Below are 19,735 nucleotides of genomic sequence, written 5' to 3'. Positions count from 1 at the left end.
TTGTGTGTTTCATATACGGATAAATAAAACAAAAAAGACTGGAAAAAGATAGGTAAGAAGCTTTCGGAATTGCGACTTTAATTAGTAACCGCATAACATTTTGACCTAGTATTATATATATGTTCGACGAGGTTTCTATAGTTAATTAAAAAAAAATTGGGGAGTGATCAAAGGAGGCTGAGGTCGGAGATACGGATCTTTTTTAGTATCCATTTTTGTTTAATAAAACAACCAAAAATGCTCGCTTACGTTTTTGAAGTAGGTAAAAAGGAAACAGAATTTTAATAGAAATAACGCACGATATATCTCCCAAAAAATTCAGCCTTATGAACAACGCGAAGAAGTTAAGCAGATAAAATTTTACAAGATTTTTGGGGACAAAGTGTAAATTCGGATTGTGGAAAGTAACAGATAGAGAGAATGAGTTACCTATATAGAAAAAGAGAGACAGAAAGGTAGATTTATTTAAACGTTTCTCAATCATCCACCCATCGGAGATAATAAATAACATTGGCTAGTTTTTTTTTGCATGTATTGAGTTAAGTTCGGAATAGAAATATATCAATAGTAACAATTTAAATATGGTAATTTTTGGGGATTGTCATACGTCCGCCAGCGTATTAAAAATATGGTTTTAGGGGTTAGAACTTTTTAAGTTTCAAGAAAAAAAAAAACTCATGTTGAAATTTTTGTATTCGGAAGCTTCTGTTGTTTATTAATTTATAGACACTGGAAAATATAATAATAAAACATCCTACAGTTGACGATACGTGTCCTCTTAAACTCGAAAGGAGCTAATTTATCTTAGAAGAGTACGTATTTTTGGTAAAATAGATATTTTTTATATTAAATATTTGACCGATCGATGTAATTCGTCAAGCAGAAACCGAGAAGAAAAGTGGCGCTTGTGCTGTTTGCTGACAATCCGACCCTGCTTCGTGTACAAATGCAAAGACATTTCGGCAGGGCTATAGGCTACGAAACCTTTCAAACTCGAAAAGGACGAACTATTTTAAAGAAAAAAGGTAGTTCATTTTTGGTAAAAGTAATAGATAATTTTTTTTTACGCTAAATATTCCACAGATCGATGTAACTCGTCAAGCAGAATCCGAGAAGAAAAGTGACCGGGGGTGCTGTTTGCTGACAATCCGACCCTGCTTCGTGTACAATTGCATAGCGGGAAGACCTGAAAGATTTCGAAACTGCGTGCGTGCGTGGAAGGCTGCGTTGGGGCGAATTTTGAAAATTACTGAAAGTCCAACGATTTTGGACAATTGGCAGACGATATAGACTACGAAAAATTCCGAACTCGAAAAGGAGGAACAAATTTTAAAGAAAAAAGGTACTTCATTTTTGGTAAAAGTAATTGATAATTTTTTTTTACGCTAAATATTCCATAGATCGATGTAACTCGTCAAGCAGAATTCGAGAAGAAAAGTGACCGGGGGTGCTGTTTGCTGATAGTCCAGCCCTGCTTCGTGTACAAATGCATGGCGGGGAGACCAGAAAGTTTTCGAAACTGGGTGAGTGGAAGTCCGCGTTGGACAAATTTTGAAAATATCTGAACACACGTGTCCTGTTGAACTTGAAAAAGACGAAATTATTTTTAAAAAGGTATATTGTTGCTAAATAATAGATTTTTTTTTAATTAAAATATTTGACAGATCATGGTAACTCGTGAAGCAACATCTCAGAATTAAATCGGCGAGTTGTGTATTTGCTGACAATCCGAGCCTGCTCCGTTTAGATTTTCGAAACTGCCATCGCGGAAGGCCTGGTTGAATGAACATTGTTTTCGTCGAACCTCTAAAGGTTAACGATTTGGATCATTTTGGAAGATACATACGCCGCGCTTTTCAAAGCGGACTGACGTGCCCTTGTCCAACTTGATAAAGGCGGAATTATTTTAGGAAAGGTATATTATTTGTAAAAAAATATACAATTTTTTAAGTAACATATTTGACAGACCATGGCAACTAGTAAAGCAGAATCCGAGAATTCAATCGGCGGCTGTATGTTGATTGACAAGAATATAATTGCTGTTAATCCGGCCCTGCTTCGCGTACAAATGCATAGCGGGGAGACATGAACATTTTTCGAAATTGCGGACCTATCCTCTTGGGATTCTACGTTGGACAAATTCTGAAAACGACCCCAGAAATATAATTGGTGAAAAAATAGTTTTTTTTGTGTTAACAGTTAACAATTTTTTTATTTTGGAAATAAGGGGTTTCAGTATGTACTGGTATTAGTGAATCAATTTAATGGCCTCAGCATCTCTAACCCCCTCCCCCATCTTGAGACGCGTTAACGATCCGGATCGAGTTACGTCGCGTAATTATTTCACTTTTTTAATTAAAAAATGAAAGAGATGTACCTACCATACTTTAGAAACCCCTACTCCCCTTTGGAGGTGATGAAATAAGTTTTAGCATATAATATAAGTTCCTCATATTACTTTGATATGATAAGTACAATACTTGACTGTTTTTTTTTTTAAAGGAGGTTCAAACCCGTGCGAGGTGAGCTTTCATATATGAAACAGACCAGTCATGGGGACACGAGATATGGAAAGTTTCAGCGTAGTCGTCGCCACATTGCTGCCAACACTGCATATATAAGGAATCACGAACCATTCAGGTAAAATTTTGAAAACACATATTTATGGCAATATAGAACCTCTCTTTTTTTAACAGGAATATTGAGACTTAGACCAGTATCTTTTTAAGTAGGCATGTGGGGGTAAAGAAGACGCAGAAGCTTCAGTCGGGTACCATCGGTAACGTAGGCGATTGATATATTTCCACCACTACATATGTTGGATTGGAATTTCCCATTTGATGCTTTGACTGACTAAATGAGAAAACTTGGAGGTAAGCTCTTACGGAATTCTATGGAAATATGTTTAGTAACATATTGGTGGATTACTGTGTCTTCCAGTCAGTTTCACATAAACTTTGCACGTATTATAGAAATGCCACCTACTTTTTTTTTGTGTTAATATTATTGAAAGTAGTAGCTGGTAGCTGTAGTCGTAAGCCCAGAGAGTCTCTGTTTTGAACATAATAGACAAAATGGGGCGTTCAAAAACAACAGACTGCATTAAAAATAATAGTAAAATTTATTGTAGGCACCTAGTAGAGTATCGAAAATTTCCATTTTTAGTGCCAAATTGGTTACTCCAGTAAATTCCAACTGTTCTAATTTTTTTTTAATAATTTATGATGTTAGTGAGTTTCATTGCAATTATTTGTTACTTAAATTTTCTGCGTATTAAACCTTAATTAACAATACGCTATTCGTTAACGCAGGTAGAATTAATGACGCTGACTAACCTGATTTTGTCCAGGGGGGCGTAGTACGGTAGGTTGTACTGTGATGTTTGGTAGTTTGGCAGTGAGCTCTCATTTATGAAACTGGGGAATGTTTCGTTATCTTCAAATCGTAAACACGTATCATTAGAATTATATTTTTAAAATATTGATTAGGACATGTACTAAGTAACTAAATGCTCTAGCAAAAATATTCACACATATTGCGGAAAACGTACAAATTTATATTAGAGAAAATTAAGTATTTTTAGAGGTTGGTTTTTCAAAAAGACGGGGATTTAGTTAAAGAACAGATAGAGACTAAAGGGAAGCTCTATGAGAGAAGTTAGAATTAAAAAATCGATGTTTTCGTGTCATAGCGAAAGATAGATTATTATTAAAAATAATACTTGCATTAATTGTTGTCACCATTTGTGAAAAATATGGAAAATATCCTCTAGGTTCGCATACCTTTTTTTAATTTTTTTTAAGGTGACTAACAAAATACACAGACAGAAAAGTTCAGATCCTGTTCGTTAATGTAGTGCATAGAAAAAAATTAGAAAAGAGAATGTTTTGTGTATGGCATACGTAGTTAGTACGGAATATTAATCTGAAGGCTGCAAGACAGTGAAAGAGTGATGCGCTTAAGTGTGGTTCAGAGAGGTTATTTGGGCTGTAGAAGTTTTTCTTTGAACAGGGTTCAAATAGCGTCTCCTAGAGCGTTAGCAGAGAAGAGTATTACAGTATTTAGTATAAGCGTCCAGATTTCATTGTTGTTGAGATTACCATAGAAACACACTTTCATGTAGTAGTAGCAGCAGCTTTAAAGTATATGACTTTTTAGTTAAGATGCCTTTCGAGTTTGCTTTATGGCTTAATAGGAAATTAAAGGGTAGATACAGATAAGTTACGAAAAAAAGTATGTACACTATCCTCAAAGATCAGCAATAAATAAAAGAAATTGATGAAATAGTAAAGTTGACTGCGATATCTTAAAATCATCAATAAGATAGATAAATTAATTTTGAAAATATTAAATAATAAAAACAAATAATAAAATAGCAAAGAAAATCAAAATCATCAATAAGATAGATAAATTAATTTTGTAAATATTAAATAATAAAAATAAAATTATAATAGCAAAGAAAGCCTACCACGGCCACATACACATAATATTTTCGACATATGAACTTTTCCCAGATAAATAGTCAAATATTTCACGATACCTTAAAACAGAAGCATGCGGAAATATGTATGAAGTTAACGCACGGTAGATGGCTTAGTAAATTAAAAAGGTATATGGTTTCTAATATCCTACTTTATTAATGAAAATTTTAACCAGGTTTTTGTTTTGCAGATATTATTGGTGGTGCCTGCCAGCTTCCAGTTCCGAAAAAAGAAATCCAACACTTTTCGTCTTTATTTCCCCTGTCCTTTGTGCGCAATAGTGAAAAGTACAGTTTGTACCCGCGAGGGTACACATTCGCAGAACTATATGTTTTTAAAATAAATTGTTTTGGTCAATATTCACTAGGTGGGGTTACCTTATTAAAGAAAATCTTATTTCAAGAGGGGACACTAGTTTATATTAGAACCGCTAGAGGGTGCAGATGGTCACGCGAACAATATGATCAAGTCTCATTGACGCCATTGCTTTTCTTACGGGTTGGAAAATATCTGGGCTCTGATTGGCTTCGCCGCCATCGCAAACTAGAGGAGGGGGATTGATTAAACCCCACATTTCTGGTTGCTTATCCAATGGGGGCCAGTTTCAAGGGATTATGGGTAAAGGCGGAGGAGCTAGAGAGTCGTGGGGAAGGAGGACACGCTCACAAAAGGGAGAGGAGTGGGGGCGGCCTATACTGTACCAATAAACTACTCCTGTTTACATCAATTGAATGCATGCTGATGACCCCCTGGGTTTCCGTGAAAAAAAAAACTGTTTATTTGAATTGTGTGATGGCTTCCGGTGGCGGATTTTGAAGTTTGTATGAATAAAAAATCTCGGAAGGATTTTGACGTTTATCGTCCTCAAAATTAACAATCCCCTGCTCGCGATACCGCTACCAAGTTCTTGATGACGGATATTTAGGTAATGTTACCAGACGCGGAAATAACTTGCAACAAAGGTTCCAAGTTTCCCGAACAGCGCGGAAGACCCATTAACGTAGTTTATATGCATTACGAATTTTACGATGTTTTTTATTTATTGCGCTAAAAGATATTCTGGGAGAGCGGAGCCATCGTTGTTTTACTTTTCGTTACTTTGAATATAAGATAAATTACTTATCGTCTTCAACTTTAGAATTAACCGTTATTTATTAGAATTCATAAAAATGATACCTAGTTTAATGATACAAACGAAAGTCTAATGTCGCGATAGAACAAAAAAAATTGGATTGCTGATTTACTAATTGCTGAACGACAACGTATAGGAAATACGCAATGCCATTATGCCAACAAAAAAAAAGTATATAAAATTTAACATACAAAATGTTACACAGGGACAAGCTTTTATACAAATGAATTTAAAAACAAATTAAGAAATATATATGCGGTGGCGGCAAACTAGTTGGAAACGATATCTTAAGATAATTTTAATTGTTGGTAATAAGAAATTTGTTTAAGATATTTTGAATATTATTTCGTTGTTACTATTGCTAGGATGTATATTTATTATTTTCATTAGTTTAAAGGATAATTTTGTTTGCCAATTTATATTTAAAAACTATATTGTTAAACTTCAAATTCATTGGAAATCAATCAAATTTTGTTGCACAAACATTTTTTAAGATTTTTATTAACAATCGACGTAGGAGGAATCCAGAAGGTTCTCAAATAGCACAAGGACGTCCGTAAAACGTCCTCGGGATATCTGACGGGAGCGTATATCCTAGGGATATACTGTTTCAGCTAAGGGACACCCTTAAGACGTCTCAAAGATATACGATGTTACTAATTGGAACGTCCACAGCATATCAGATACATATGGATATTTGTTAGGACATACTAAGGATATCCAGTTATACTAGTTGAGACGTTATTAGTATATGCAACTGTGAGGATGTAGGATCTTATATAGATATACCAGTGGACCTTACTTAATTATTAGGTTATTTCCAACAGTCTATGAGAAATACTGGAAAGGTAATGACCAGTAGTCCAATTGGTTGTACGACTACAAAAATTCTATTCCAGTATTTGGTACTCGCATGTGATAGAATTAACCTATTGGGTATGGTTGGTGAAGTCATCACTGGAATAGCAGGCGATATTTGAAATGCACAAGCTTTTTCCAATTAATATTAAATCTTTAATTTTGCTTTTGATAGTAAAAGTGAAGGAGTATTATATAATATAAAAAAAATATAGAACAACCTAACCTAAAGTATCTTTAAAAAAGAGTAAGATACTATATCTTGAACTAAACTCTAAAAGAATAAGTAGTATTTGATAAGTTTTTTGTCATTCTTTGATGAAAGTAGCTCTTTTTAGAAAAGCAGCTATTGAATTCTCACATTCTTTTGATGTTTGTGACGTGATGCCTTCTTATCCGCATCTGAAAATATTTTTAGTTTTGAGAAAGGCAGGTTTTATATATCTGTACTTTATAAAACAAATAAAAAGAACTAGAATGGTATTTTATATGTTTAAAAAACATATTTAAATAGTCCCTATATCCGCTTTTTAAGTAAACGCTTGATTTGACGGTGATAGTACTCTCATAAAAGTGATCTTAGATGCTAATCTCCACGATGACGTAGGTATACATTTATGTATTTCATTTCATTAAATTCAAACCTCATTAAACTCTTATCGGTAAGATTTCTTTCATGAGAGTAGGCACTATCATGTGCAAAAAAAACAAGATTGCTTTCGCAATCTCGTCGCTGCGCGGCTTTTTGTCCCAGAGGGACACATCGTTTTTCTATCGTGCTCCTGCGGACCACTATGGAACTTTCGCAAAATCGATGTAATTTTATTGTGCATGCACCCCTTATAAAGTGTCTTGCACATCTCTAGGCAAACTTTCTTATATATCAAAATTTGTATAGGTAATTGCTATTTAATATGATATGATAGGTGAAACCTGAGACTCTCTCTCGACACACTTAACGACACTGTTCAAACGAAATTATCCGATCTTCAACAGTTTTTCATTTATCGCCAATAATTTAACCACAAAAACGGAAATTTTAGGGTACTTTTGGGTTTTCTGCCCATAATCGACACACCCTGTATATAATTCAGGCAATATTCGAGTAAGAGGTTCTAGCCCTGGATCTCCCACTTTTCCTGGTATAAGAAAATACTTGTTATCTGAAACCATGCAGTACGACGTAATAGTAAATGACGCCATCACATCTAGATGGAGTGCGAGAAATCGCGATTTTCATATGGATTTTTTCAAATATCTCGAGTACCGTATCTGATGGACGAAAATGGTAAGTATGGAAAATGACGTGACTGTTTAAACCAATTTGATATATTTTTTACGAATTTTGTTTTACGGCTAATAATTTACTCCAGAAAAGGACAATTTTCAGAGTCTTTCATATTTTAGTCCATAATTCAAAAGCCCTGTATATAATCGAAAAAACACTTGAAATAAAAGTTATAGTCCTGGATCTTCCGCGTCTGTCGCTTAAATAATTTTGCCAATAGGGTTAAAAGTTTTGGAGAAAATATTTTTTTTGGAAACCAAAAAAACTAAAAAAAAATCTAAAATCTTTAAAAAATACTTTGGGTTGCTTCATTGAGCCCAACTTTAATAATTTAAATGTAGGTCTGGGCTTCTACTTAGCTGCTAAATCTGAAGTTGGTAGTTGCAAATTGCGTTTTTTATTATTACACGGAATATTGCTAACACCCGGTACAATAGATTTAAACCTTAAATTGAAAAGTTTTAGCTATTTTTGCGGGCTATATTATCATGTAAAAGGAACTGACATCTTAAATATAGTCTTTTAATTATAGTCAATTTTCATTAATAGGGGAACGAATTTTTCACTTTTTTTGAATATTTAGCGCACCCTATACATTCTTAAAAAATTGTCAAGAATAAAAGTTTTTGGAGCCGGATTTTCTGCGTCTTTTGGTTCAAGATTTTTTTCGGTTTGATAAACGTTTTTCGAGAAATGATTTTTTCCTTGGACCCTTGCAAACGCGAATTTTATTTGTTTTAAAATTCTTAGCGACCCCCAGCCTTCCTGATTTCAATAGGCGTCGTTAGGCGGAAAAACTCTAATTGTTTTCCAAATTTGAAGTCATGAAGCTTTAAATTTCGGGCACTTATCGTGTTTCACATAGCAATGTCCAAAAAACAGTCGAAAATCTAAAACAAGATGGACACCGAAATCCGATCGTGTCCTTTTTCCCTTGGCTTATGTGTTTCGTGGACTCCAAATTTGAACGTCATAGTTTAAACCGTTCGGAAGTTTTAGCCAATTAATGCCGCATCTATAGAGAAACGTAGAACGGACATCGAAAAAAATTTTTTTTTCGTTCCTGATCATTTGTGTACCAATGGGTTTCCCTAGGAGCTCGCATTGTCGAGATATGAGTTTCGCTGCCAAGCGCGTATACTTTCGAAAAATTCCATTTTATCGATTTTTGCGAAAGTAACTATATCAAATATGACTTTTCAGTTTGATTGTAAAGGGCTATTTTAATGCAATATTTTTTGTCGACCAAAAATTTTCCTAGTTTTTTTTGCTCGTGGTGGTACCTACTATCACCATGAAAACAAAATTACTTCAGAAAAATCGTCGCTGAGCTGGGCAAGTTCGTTCGCAAGTAGCGCGAATCAGCTTTTTATTTTAAAAAGAAGTCGCTTCGCTTATTCTTGTCCTAGAGGGACGCATCGTTTTTCTATCGTGCACCCTGTATAAGGTGTCCTTCACATCTCGTCGACTTTCAAAGTTATGGCAAACTTCGGTAAATATTAACATTTGTAAAATTAATAAGAAATAAAATTTCAGATTTTCACGAACTTATATATTTTCACATGACAATTGTTTCGATAACACCGTGTCTTTATCAAATTAAAATTTTACTGGTAATTGCAATTTAAAATTATATTTTTTCAAATATCTCGTGCCTCCTGTGTTACCTTAAACTCTCTCTTGACACAGTTTACGATACTGTTCATATCAAATTATCACATCTTTAAAATTTTTTCATTTATTGCCAATAATTCACCCACAAAAGCGGAAATTTCTAGGATCTATTTGAATTTTTTGCCCACAAACGACGTACCCTGTATATAATTCAAACAATGTTCGTAATAGTGGATAATAACTAAACACCTTGTATGTAATCGAAAAAATACATGAAACAAAAGTTATAGCGCCGGGTCTCTCTCGTATTACGGTTGTAGAAATTTTAAGATCGGATGCATGGTTTTGGAGGAAAAGATGTTTCTGTGGATGCCAAAATAACCAAAAAAAATCAAAAATTAAAAAAAGAGAATCTAAATGAGGGTCCAGACTTCTACTACTACTAAGTCGGTAGCTGCCAATTTGGAAAACTTATTATGTTTTTTTAATATTGCACGGAATATTGCGTTCACCCTGCACTATACTTAAAAACCTTAAATACAAAAGTTTTAGCGGTATGGACTATATCATCATTTAAAAGAAACTGACATCTAAACCACAGATTTTAAATTATTTTCAATTTTCAGTAATAGGCAAAAAATTATCCAGAATAAAAGTTTATGGAGCCGTATCCTCTGCGTCTTCTGGTTTAAGAATTTTTTCGGGCTTGTAAACGGTTTTTGAAAAAATGGTCTTTTTTGTAGACTCTTGCACAGGCGATTTTTATTTTTTTTTAAATACTTCCCAACCCCCCAGGGCCCCCCATTTTCATTAGGTTGCGTCACAGGGTAAAACTGCATACGTGTCCCAAATGTGAAGTCGATTGCTTCAAATTTCGGGCATTTATTGTGTTTCATAGCAATGTTCAAAAAACAGTGGAAAATCACGAAAAAAGATGAATGCCGGCGTCGGATCGAGGCCATTTCTTACAAGCTTATGTATCTCGTGGAGGTTTAAAAAGGAGGCAAATTTCAATTTTTTTAGCTCGAACGGTTCGTAAGTTATTCAGGAAAAACCAAAACCCGAGAAAGGAGAACGGAGAACGGACAAACAGATTTTTTTTTATAATATATAATAACAATTCCACAAAAAAAAAAACCGAAATGAAAGCACTGAAAACAATAAGCACAGCACACAAAATACGCAAAATAGACGCCAACTCTCCGTATACCTTACACCGCAAACAAAAACAAGGCTGAAAAAATGGCGGACGACGAGATGGAAGAGAAGACGACGAGATTCGAGCGAGTGCGGCATGGCACGACTGCGAGTAGCTGTGAAATTGGTTGCAAATGGGATCTTATAAACAAATATATTGTTTTTACGTTTTTGCAATTTTTTTACTTAGATGAATCCGTATTTTCTGTGGTTTTTTATTAAAGTAGCGTTTCTTGTCTCGTTGGTGTCCAAAAATAATAAAAACAAGTTGATTTTAACGGTTTTATTTCGTTTTTTTTTTTAGGATTTGTCAACACTGACCTCGATGTAGATGTGCACAAAATCGTTGACAATAAAATGTCTCCCAAAACACCACAAATCTAAAAAAAAAAGATTTGCCTCCTCAGTTGTTCAAAATTTGACTTTTTAGATTTCATTTTGTTTTACAATTTACATATTTAGAGGATATCTGTGGTATATCGTGTACAGTAAATCCGCAAGCTATCCATTCAGAGGATATTATCCCTGCGATGTATTTTACAATATATCCTTAGTATATATGCTAACGTATGTCCTAAGAATATCCTCCATAGGTGCCGGGACATGCGACTTAAATGGGACATTGACCGGATATACTGGGGATATTGTGTGATATCTGGGTTTGTAAGTAATGCCTGTGAAAGTTTCTTTGAAAAATTATTAGGTATTTAATGACACTAAAACTACAAAAACAACTTGTTCGATTTCCAAATATACGAGGGCAGCGCCAAAATTTCCCGGCCTGAATAAGAAAGAAACAAAGTAGAGTAACAATTTTTTATTATTTTCCAATATATTCCCCTTAATTTCAATACACTTATTACATCTCTTTAATAACAACTCAATCCCTTTAAAAAAATATTCTTTTGGTTTGTGTGCAAAATGAGCTAAAACAGCCTCTTTTAACTCAACTTCGTCGTTAAACTGCCGTCCACGTAAGTCCGTTTTCAAATATCCAAACAAATAATAGTCGCTGGCGGACATATCTGGACTATGGGGAGGATGATCTATCTGTAACCCACACTCTAAAATGGCAGCTTGTCCAACACTAGCACACTAGCAGTATGGACACATGCATTATCGTGCAAAAGACGCATGCCTCTGGTCAGTTTTCCTCGACGTTTTACACTTATGTTGAGTAATTTTTACCAATGACAGTGGTATTAGTTTCTTTAAAATCTATCAAAAGAATTCTTTCACAATCCCAAAAGATCGTGGCCATCACCTTTTTTGTTGACTGGCAGACTCTGAATTTTCTTGGAGGTGCTTCACCCTTACGATGACACTCCGTTGATTCTTTTTTCGATAGAGGGTCATAATAGAGAACCGTAGCTTTATCTCACAATAGTTTCTATCACAGGCTTCGGTTCCGACCCACAGAGTTCCAAAAAAGACCGTGCACACTCGACACGGCGTTGTTTTTGAATAGCCGTAAGGTTTTTAGGAACCCATCTTGCACTAACCTTATGCATAACTAAATGATCATGCAGGATTCTATGAACTCTTGTATCAGAAAGCTTAGTAATTTGTCAGATTTCCTTGATCTTTGAACGTCGATCACTCAATACCACTTCTGCAACAATATCTTCCCTTATGACCTCCATTGGTCGACCAGTTCTTGAATCATCTTCAAGGGACTCCTGCCCCATTCGAAAACGTTTTGCCCATTCTTTCACTACAGAATGCGAAGGAAACCTTTGGCCGTACACACCATCCAGCCTTTCTTTAATAATTTTAGGTGCTAACCCTTCTTTAGTCAAAAACTTTATGACTGCTTTATACTCAATTTGCGTTATTTGCGACATATTTTCGGACACGTCTTGTTTAAAATACTATTTAAAAAAATTTTTAAGCAAGACTTCATTTTTTTTTCGCAACCTACTTAGCCTATTTAAAAGAAGACAAAGTTTTATGGTGATACTGGAGCTGCATCTATGTCAGGACGGGAAATTTTGGCGCTAACCTCGTAACTAATCGAAACTACATAAATTTTCAGGTGAAATTTTAATCATTTTCATCGCAGTTTAAAATCATTGCATTGTTCGTTAATTAACCAGCTCTAAGTCGTATTTTCCAATTCAACTCTTATTTAATTAAAATTATGCGTTATTCATTAAGGGAAACCTCTTTAATCTTCATGAACTGTTCCATGACTCTAAAGTCGGAGAGCTATATACATTTTGTCGGAGGAAATATTAATTAAACAAAATAATCTGCATTTAAACAAAGGTTTACTCGCCGCCTTAGCTCTGTTTTGACGCCTAAAGTACTCAGACGTATTTAATACCTTTTAAAACGGCGTTAAGGCAGGGTGTTATCTTTCACGGCGCGAGTCCTTTGAAATCGTAAACAAGTTTAGGTTCCAAAAGCACGCAATCTAATGGGAAGTGTTTTAAACGAAATATCCTACAGAGAAAAAAATTGAAACGGGTTTGTCGGTTACTAACTAATCAAAACTATACCAAAACCTTAAATCATCAAAATAGGAACAAATAAAACTAAGGTTCTTTATCAGTTAGTGCTTGGATTATTCGAAGGAAAGATAGAACGGTTAATTTTGATAACTCGAAATTTTGCTTAAAAACAATAAATTTCTTTTTGCAAATAAAGGAACGCCGACAAACGTCCATTTAAAAGAGGCCACAGAAGTTATTCGCGTAATTGCCACTGTTGTGATTATACTATATCCACTTAAGCAAGGGAAGAGTGGGGTGAAGGGTGTTGCCTATATATGAAGGGTTGCTATGGTAATCATGCAAGGTGTGAGAAAATAATTCACGAGGAGTAATGGATCATTGGCGTACCAAATTAAAACTGTCATAGTCGTATAACAAATAGTAAAGTTATATATATATATATATATATATATATATATATATATATATATATATATATATATATATATATATATATATATATATATATATATATATATATATATATATATATATATATAGGTGAAACGTCAGCGTCAGTGAGTTGATTCTAAGAACTTGTAATTTATGTTTCTTTTTTATAGATTTTTGGCCATATCTTTGCAGGCATTAAATGAAGAATTTTCTTATGAAAAGTCCGTTATAGTTTGCGGAAATGAATTTTATTCCTTAATGCATTTGCTTTGTTACTGGATAGGGAAACAGTATGTTTTAAACTTTGTTTTTTTCTGACAAGAGCTACTACGGTTTGAATCACTGCTTTGTGTTCCGCAAAATTTTTGGATGAAATTCTGACGCAATTCTAGTTCTAATATGGATCTTGGCCACTTTTCCATTTTTGGGCATATGTGAATTCAACAAATGTAACAGTACAAAAATGTAAAAAAAACTTATGAAAAGAATATAACCTTACGCCTTTCCATATATTTTTTGTTAAGTTCATTTTTTTTACACATTAACTTATTTAGTTTTTAGTTTAATTTTATTTCTTTACTTAGATTTAAAATTTGTTACTCATTCAGGATATATGCACCGTAGCTATTTCTTACTAAAGTCAAGTTTCAACCAAACTACGCAAAGTGAAAAAGACTTATCCCGTTCTTTATGCCCTTTGTTTGTATTTAACCCAAGCAGTTGTGTAATTAAACTGTAATTGCACTTTTCGCATTTGTTCGTCTAGTTTTAATTAAAGCAATATGGTTTCACATCTTCGTCCGGGCATTTTTTGCATCAAAACGGAAAGTTTGTTATTGAAAAAGAAGACGTTAAATTAAATAAACGGACGTTACAATTTAATAAATTATCCGCGTTTGTCCGATAACAATGCCTTTTTTCGAATTCGAAATAAAATTTCTTATTATTTCTAATTTTATTATTATTATTAAAAAAAATACAAGCAAGTGCCGTTTATTTACCATTATTTAACACAAATCATCACAAAAAATTTAGATGGTAGACTAGTTCAAGTTATTTCTTACAAGCAAACCCAAATTAAGAGACAGTTTTTTATTGGAATACATTATTTTCCGTTTATAGGCTTCAAAGTTCGGAGAGAGAAATTCGTTCTCAACTCTGAGTACGGCTACATCTAATAATTGTAGATTAGAAGAGTAGTTGGAATATCTAGATACGTCCAACGTTTGCCTGTTCCGCAGGAAGGTAAGGATTTCAGTTATAAGATATACCTTGCAGAATTTGTTAAAGTGTTCTTATTAAAATATAGCTCTAATTTGTCCAATACATGGTATAGGCTGTAAATTGTTGTGTAGTTGTGTCTGCAAACGCAGTACAGCGTAGTAATAACACCGCGACGAATACGCAACATTATTTTGCAGGTCAAATACCCTCGCAAGCGATTCTGGTCAACATAAAAACAAAGGACCGGTTAATAAATACAGTTTTGTTGTAAAATTGTTTACTTCCAACCAATTTATCAACGTCATTTCATTATCTTCGATTAATAATCTTTTTTTAACAAAACACGATTATTATTACAGAAAATTCTTTGCATTGACATGACCGTCAGAATTCACCAACTTCAAAATTCAAGGCGTGGAAAATATATCCGAAAATATCTGATTGCTCCCAAACCCGTGCAGTAAAATCGCGGAAATGTCCGAAAGTGGCTCGTATCCGTGGAAAATGAAACTGACGTGGTAAAGTGACCCTTCCCGCGCGCTAGATCGGTGTGTAATTAGACATTTTATAGACGGGAGTAGAAAAAAGCTGTAATGATATTTTTTTGTCAACATTGCTATCATCTTTTGATATGTTTCAGTTAAGTTTAAACGGTTTTAAGAAGTGCTTAAGAAATGAAAAGATATCAGGGATAAGAAAGCAAGGAGGGAAAGAGCATGTAATGGAAGATAAATGATCAAGTGACTATAGAGTTACCTTTTGTTTTTACTTTTTTTTTGCTTCGTATGTTTACTCTTGTATTCTACTGTAAACTAATTGGAACTTTATACTGTCTTGCAATAGGGTGGTGGTAGAATGCCGCCTGTTGAACGGGCTCTATTTAAATAAATATATATAATAGAGAGTATGCCGATGTATTGTAGATGTGGTTGTACCTACGTTTATTTCACATTTTTATGTTCCATATTTATTTGCTGCCAATTTGAGTGGAATAATTGTTTTAAGTTGGTCTTTAGGATGTATTAAAATCTAGAACTCTAAAACACATTTATTCTGCTTTTTAAAATACAAAATTATTGAAAAATGCGTATAAGAACCTAGTCTTCAAAACAAAACTAATCGCTTTAGTTTTTAGCAAAATGACGAAAAAGTTAATTTAAGCATCAAATTACACTGTGACTCAAGTTAATTTTAGACTCCTTCGTGTGAGTCAACATGTACGTCTCCGCCGCGAATCACTAAAAAATCCTTTATTTCTCATGACGTAGCAGGTCTGGTATTTCGATTCGACTTTAACTGCTGCTGCATTTGCTTTCGGTGGTGAAATGTCCTTGCATAATTTGCATATAAGATGGGTTGAAGAAAGTGGTTCTTTATTACATTTTTTTATGGGGATTAATCTGTCACATGAAATACATACAGATTTTTGAATCGCAGTTTGAAATCCACACATCAGACAATATAATTTTACATCTTCCGACGTTAACAGCAAAAGTTGTTGTAGCTGAATCTTGTACATTTCCGGGTCAAAAGCATTATCGAAACTTCTAAGGGTAAATTTATGTTCAGGGTTAGTTATGGTATCAATAAAATATAATACGAACACTCTTTTTGTTTTGGAATGTTTTTTATTTCCTGAACTCTCCATGTGTCAATATTCAAATCAATTCCCATCATGTGTTTGTTGCAGAAGCGGAAGAAACTGGATACGATTTCCTCAATATAAGAAACTGAGATTTTTGAGATCGGTGCTGAGTTCAGAATATACCCAATTTTTATTCAATATCTCTTTAATGGTCTGGTTGAATATATGGGACGTGAGATTTTTTTCATTATTGGGGGTAGTTTTATGTCTTCTCCACCTTTTCAAGATGGTTGAGCAATACATCATATTAAAGCTCTCCTAAGTGGCTCTTCAATGATCTAATTCGATATCTGGGACGTCAGATTTTTTTGAGATTCTGAAATAAATAAAACGAATTTTACGGCATTTCATTATTGGAGATGGTTTTATGTCTTCCCGACGGTTTCAATGATCTGGTTGAAAATCTGGGACGTCAGATTTTTTCGAGATTGCGAAATAGTAATAAAATTATTATTTGGGGTGATGCGAACTGAAAAGTGGTAATTTTCTATATAGCAAAATTTAATATGCTTTTTGGGAGTTCCGTGCTTACTTTCCTGGCACGTTCACAGGAATACATTTTTTTGTTAAAGTAAATAACGAACTGGTCCACTGTAATATCCGAATCCAAATTCAAACCTAACTTTAACCACATCTTGTTGATGCTGTTTCTTGAAATAAGTCCTGCAAGTCCTGTGCCGCTACGTGAGTGGTGATGTTTTTGCTTGCTTTATTATGAGAAAACGTTCAATTAATTCGAACACGACATAATGATGCAGACGATAAAAAACAGTGGATTGCATGACACGGACATTAGAATCACAACGAACTTGTGCTATAAGAACACACAGAAGCTCAGTCCACTAAAACAGGCATTACCTTACAACGTGGAGTGAGACAAGGCTAAATTCTCTCTACTCTAATCTTCAACTCATACTCGGAGGAAATACTCTTCAAAAACACCGACGATGGAATCCTACTTTACGGAGAACGCAGACGACACTCTAGTATTTGCAGACAACCTGATTTAGTGGTATTTGTAGATGAACAAGATAAACAATGCCAGTGGACAATATGGTCCAAAAATAAACATAAGTAAACTCACGTTCATAATCATAACAGGACATCCGAAACTGTCAACTGTTTATCAGACAGAGTGTCCAAATTCACTTATTGGTAACAATAATTTATGTGCACTAGGACCACTCTCGAAATATTAAATGCAGAGTAGAAAAAAGAAGACAAACTTTTATTACAATGTCAAAACTTTTTAAAAGGCACAATTTGCACCTAAACATTAAAGTCGGAATGATTCCAAATTACGTTTTCTCGTCACTCCTCTACGAAGTAGAGTCATGGACATTGGCAGAGGCAACCGATAAAAGACTTAAATTATTTTAAATGAGGCTATACGGCAGAATTTTCAAAATATCCTATAAGTATTAGAATACAAAATACACTGTATACTTCAATTCACTGACCGTACCTTTTCTTACTGATTGGCAACTATTCAGTAACTTAATAACATTGATGGAAGCTAATGCTGCCTTGGCTTAGAAAATGCTATCTTTAAATATAAGAATCTTCAAATCTCCCCCATAAAAAAGAATCTAGAGGATTTTGCAGGCCACTAGTTCTAATCTAACATTGTCCAAACCCTTCATTTCAAACTTCGCTTACAATGCTAGCGTTGGGAGCGGGGCAACCATCTTGCTGATAGTTTTGGTTAGTTTTGGTTAGTTTCCTCCAAGAATTAATGGTAGGTCTTCCAAGAATGGAACAACAAACAACAAAAGGAAAATTCCTACCCAACATGAATCCAAAGCGACTTTGCTGATTTTAATACACTACAGCATGAGAATTGTTTATGCTCCAGCGATAAGGATTATGTCAACATAAACACAACCGTCACCAGTATTCACACTCCATCGACCAGCAGTGATACCCGATGCACACGGGACTTACATTCAAGCTGGTAGTTTTAAGAATTTTATCATTACTCTCTTGATAACGGTTGAATATACATGCCAACCGAAATGTTGAGATATAATTTAAAAAGAAAGGCAATAAAAATCCAAACCGTTTTAACAACTACTTGCCTACATCCTACAATCAAAAATTGAGGTACGTAGTTACTATTTTCGGAAACATCGAAATTTCAAAGTCACTACTATTTAGTGCATCATTAAAATATATTTAGAAATTAAAACTCACCAGTTCCACGAAATCCATAATTACAACTTCGGAATAATTGTTCCATTGGAGTATACGATCAGCATATAAAATTTTTTTATTAAACCCCGCTAAAATTTGTAAACCAAAAATACCATGCATCGAATTGCGTATTTGTTTTATTTTCAATTTCCTTACCTCCGTTCCGTGTTTATATTTGTCCGACATACACGGCAATTTTAAAAGGAAATTGATAATTTTGGTATCGATTACAATATCCGCGCGCTAATGGGTTGCGTTTCGTAATCGATACGAGCCGTTTGTTAAAAACGCAAAGGGTCAAAAATTACGAATTTGGTTTTTCTTTATAGAAAAATGTAAGATTTAAAATAGCTTAGGAAAACAATGGGTTTTCAAACAAACTAGACAGGACGCGTGCCTGTTGTGCATTTTACTTCTGCTTTTAGACTCATTAGGCGCCCATATATTGTATGTATGTATAGGGTACATGTCCGATGAATCGGATGTCGGGATACCGTACGTGAGATAATAAAAATAAAAACAGGTACGAATACCTAGAATAGGAAAATTCTTATTTATTTTAAATTTAAATATCATCAAATATAAAAAAAACAATTGCTATTATTTAAAAATTTCTTTGCTTTTCACTATTTGGAAGTTGGTTCTCTCTGAACCCTTCGCAATTCAATTATATTGTGCGACTAATGTGACTACAAAAATAAACATTACTATACCGGTGTTATTTAATGAGAACTTGATAATCCACAGGGTTATTTTGCTAAGTAGTTGTAAGCTGAAAAGTTACAAAGAGAAAGTTACAACCACGTGGCCTAAAATTTTATTTTGGTTTCATAAATTTTAATACCGAATTTTCGACAATCAAACAGAAATACACTCTAGGAATTATAGAGTGATGCATTGCTGAACGGAAATCTTATGTAAATTTTTAGGCGGCCAAATATTGGTGTGTACATTTTATAGCAAAGTTGTAATATAGCGTTTTGAATTGGCGGGTATGATTAACTCATGTGTCGAGTTTGAAGAAATGTCAGCCAATCTACGTTTTGACAATGACAAAACGAAAATTCATGACAGTAACAATATTTGTATTTGTAATTGTTATACTTTATTGAACCTGGTTTAATTAAAGCTAACATGCGTTATTCAATTGAAGAAGAAGTAACCATAATTAAGTGGGATTATGCATGAAACAATATTAGAGCATGGGCTGAAATG

The 19,735-nt window shown here is 34.1% G+C and overlaps 1 protein-coding gene across 3 annotated transcripts in view; it reads left to right on the top strand.

Moving 5' to 3' along the window:
* Positions 1 to 19,735, top strand: part of LOC132707988 (uncharacterized) — a 511,366-nt gene that overhangs the window by 240,243 nt on the left and 251,388 nt on the right. The window lies entirely within an intron of this gene.

The sequence above is a fragment of the Cylas formicarius genome, unplaced genomic scaffold (assembly GCF_029955315.1).
Source record: "Cylas formicarius isolate icCylForm1 unplaced genomic scaffold, icCylForm1.1 PGA_scaffold_10__41_contigs__length_53128322, whole genome shotgun sequence".
Classification (NCBI taxonomy): domain Eukaryota; kingdom Metazoa; phylum Arthropoda; class Insecta; order Coleoptera; family Brentidae; genus Cylas; species Cylas formicarius.
The sequence above is the reverse complement of the archived record's forward strand: the minus strand, read 5'-3'. Positions and strand labels throughout refer to the sequence as shown.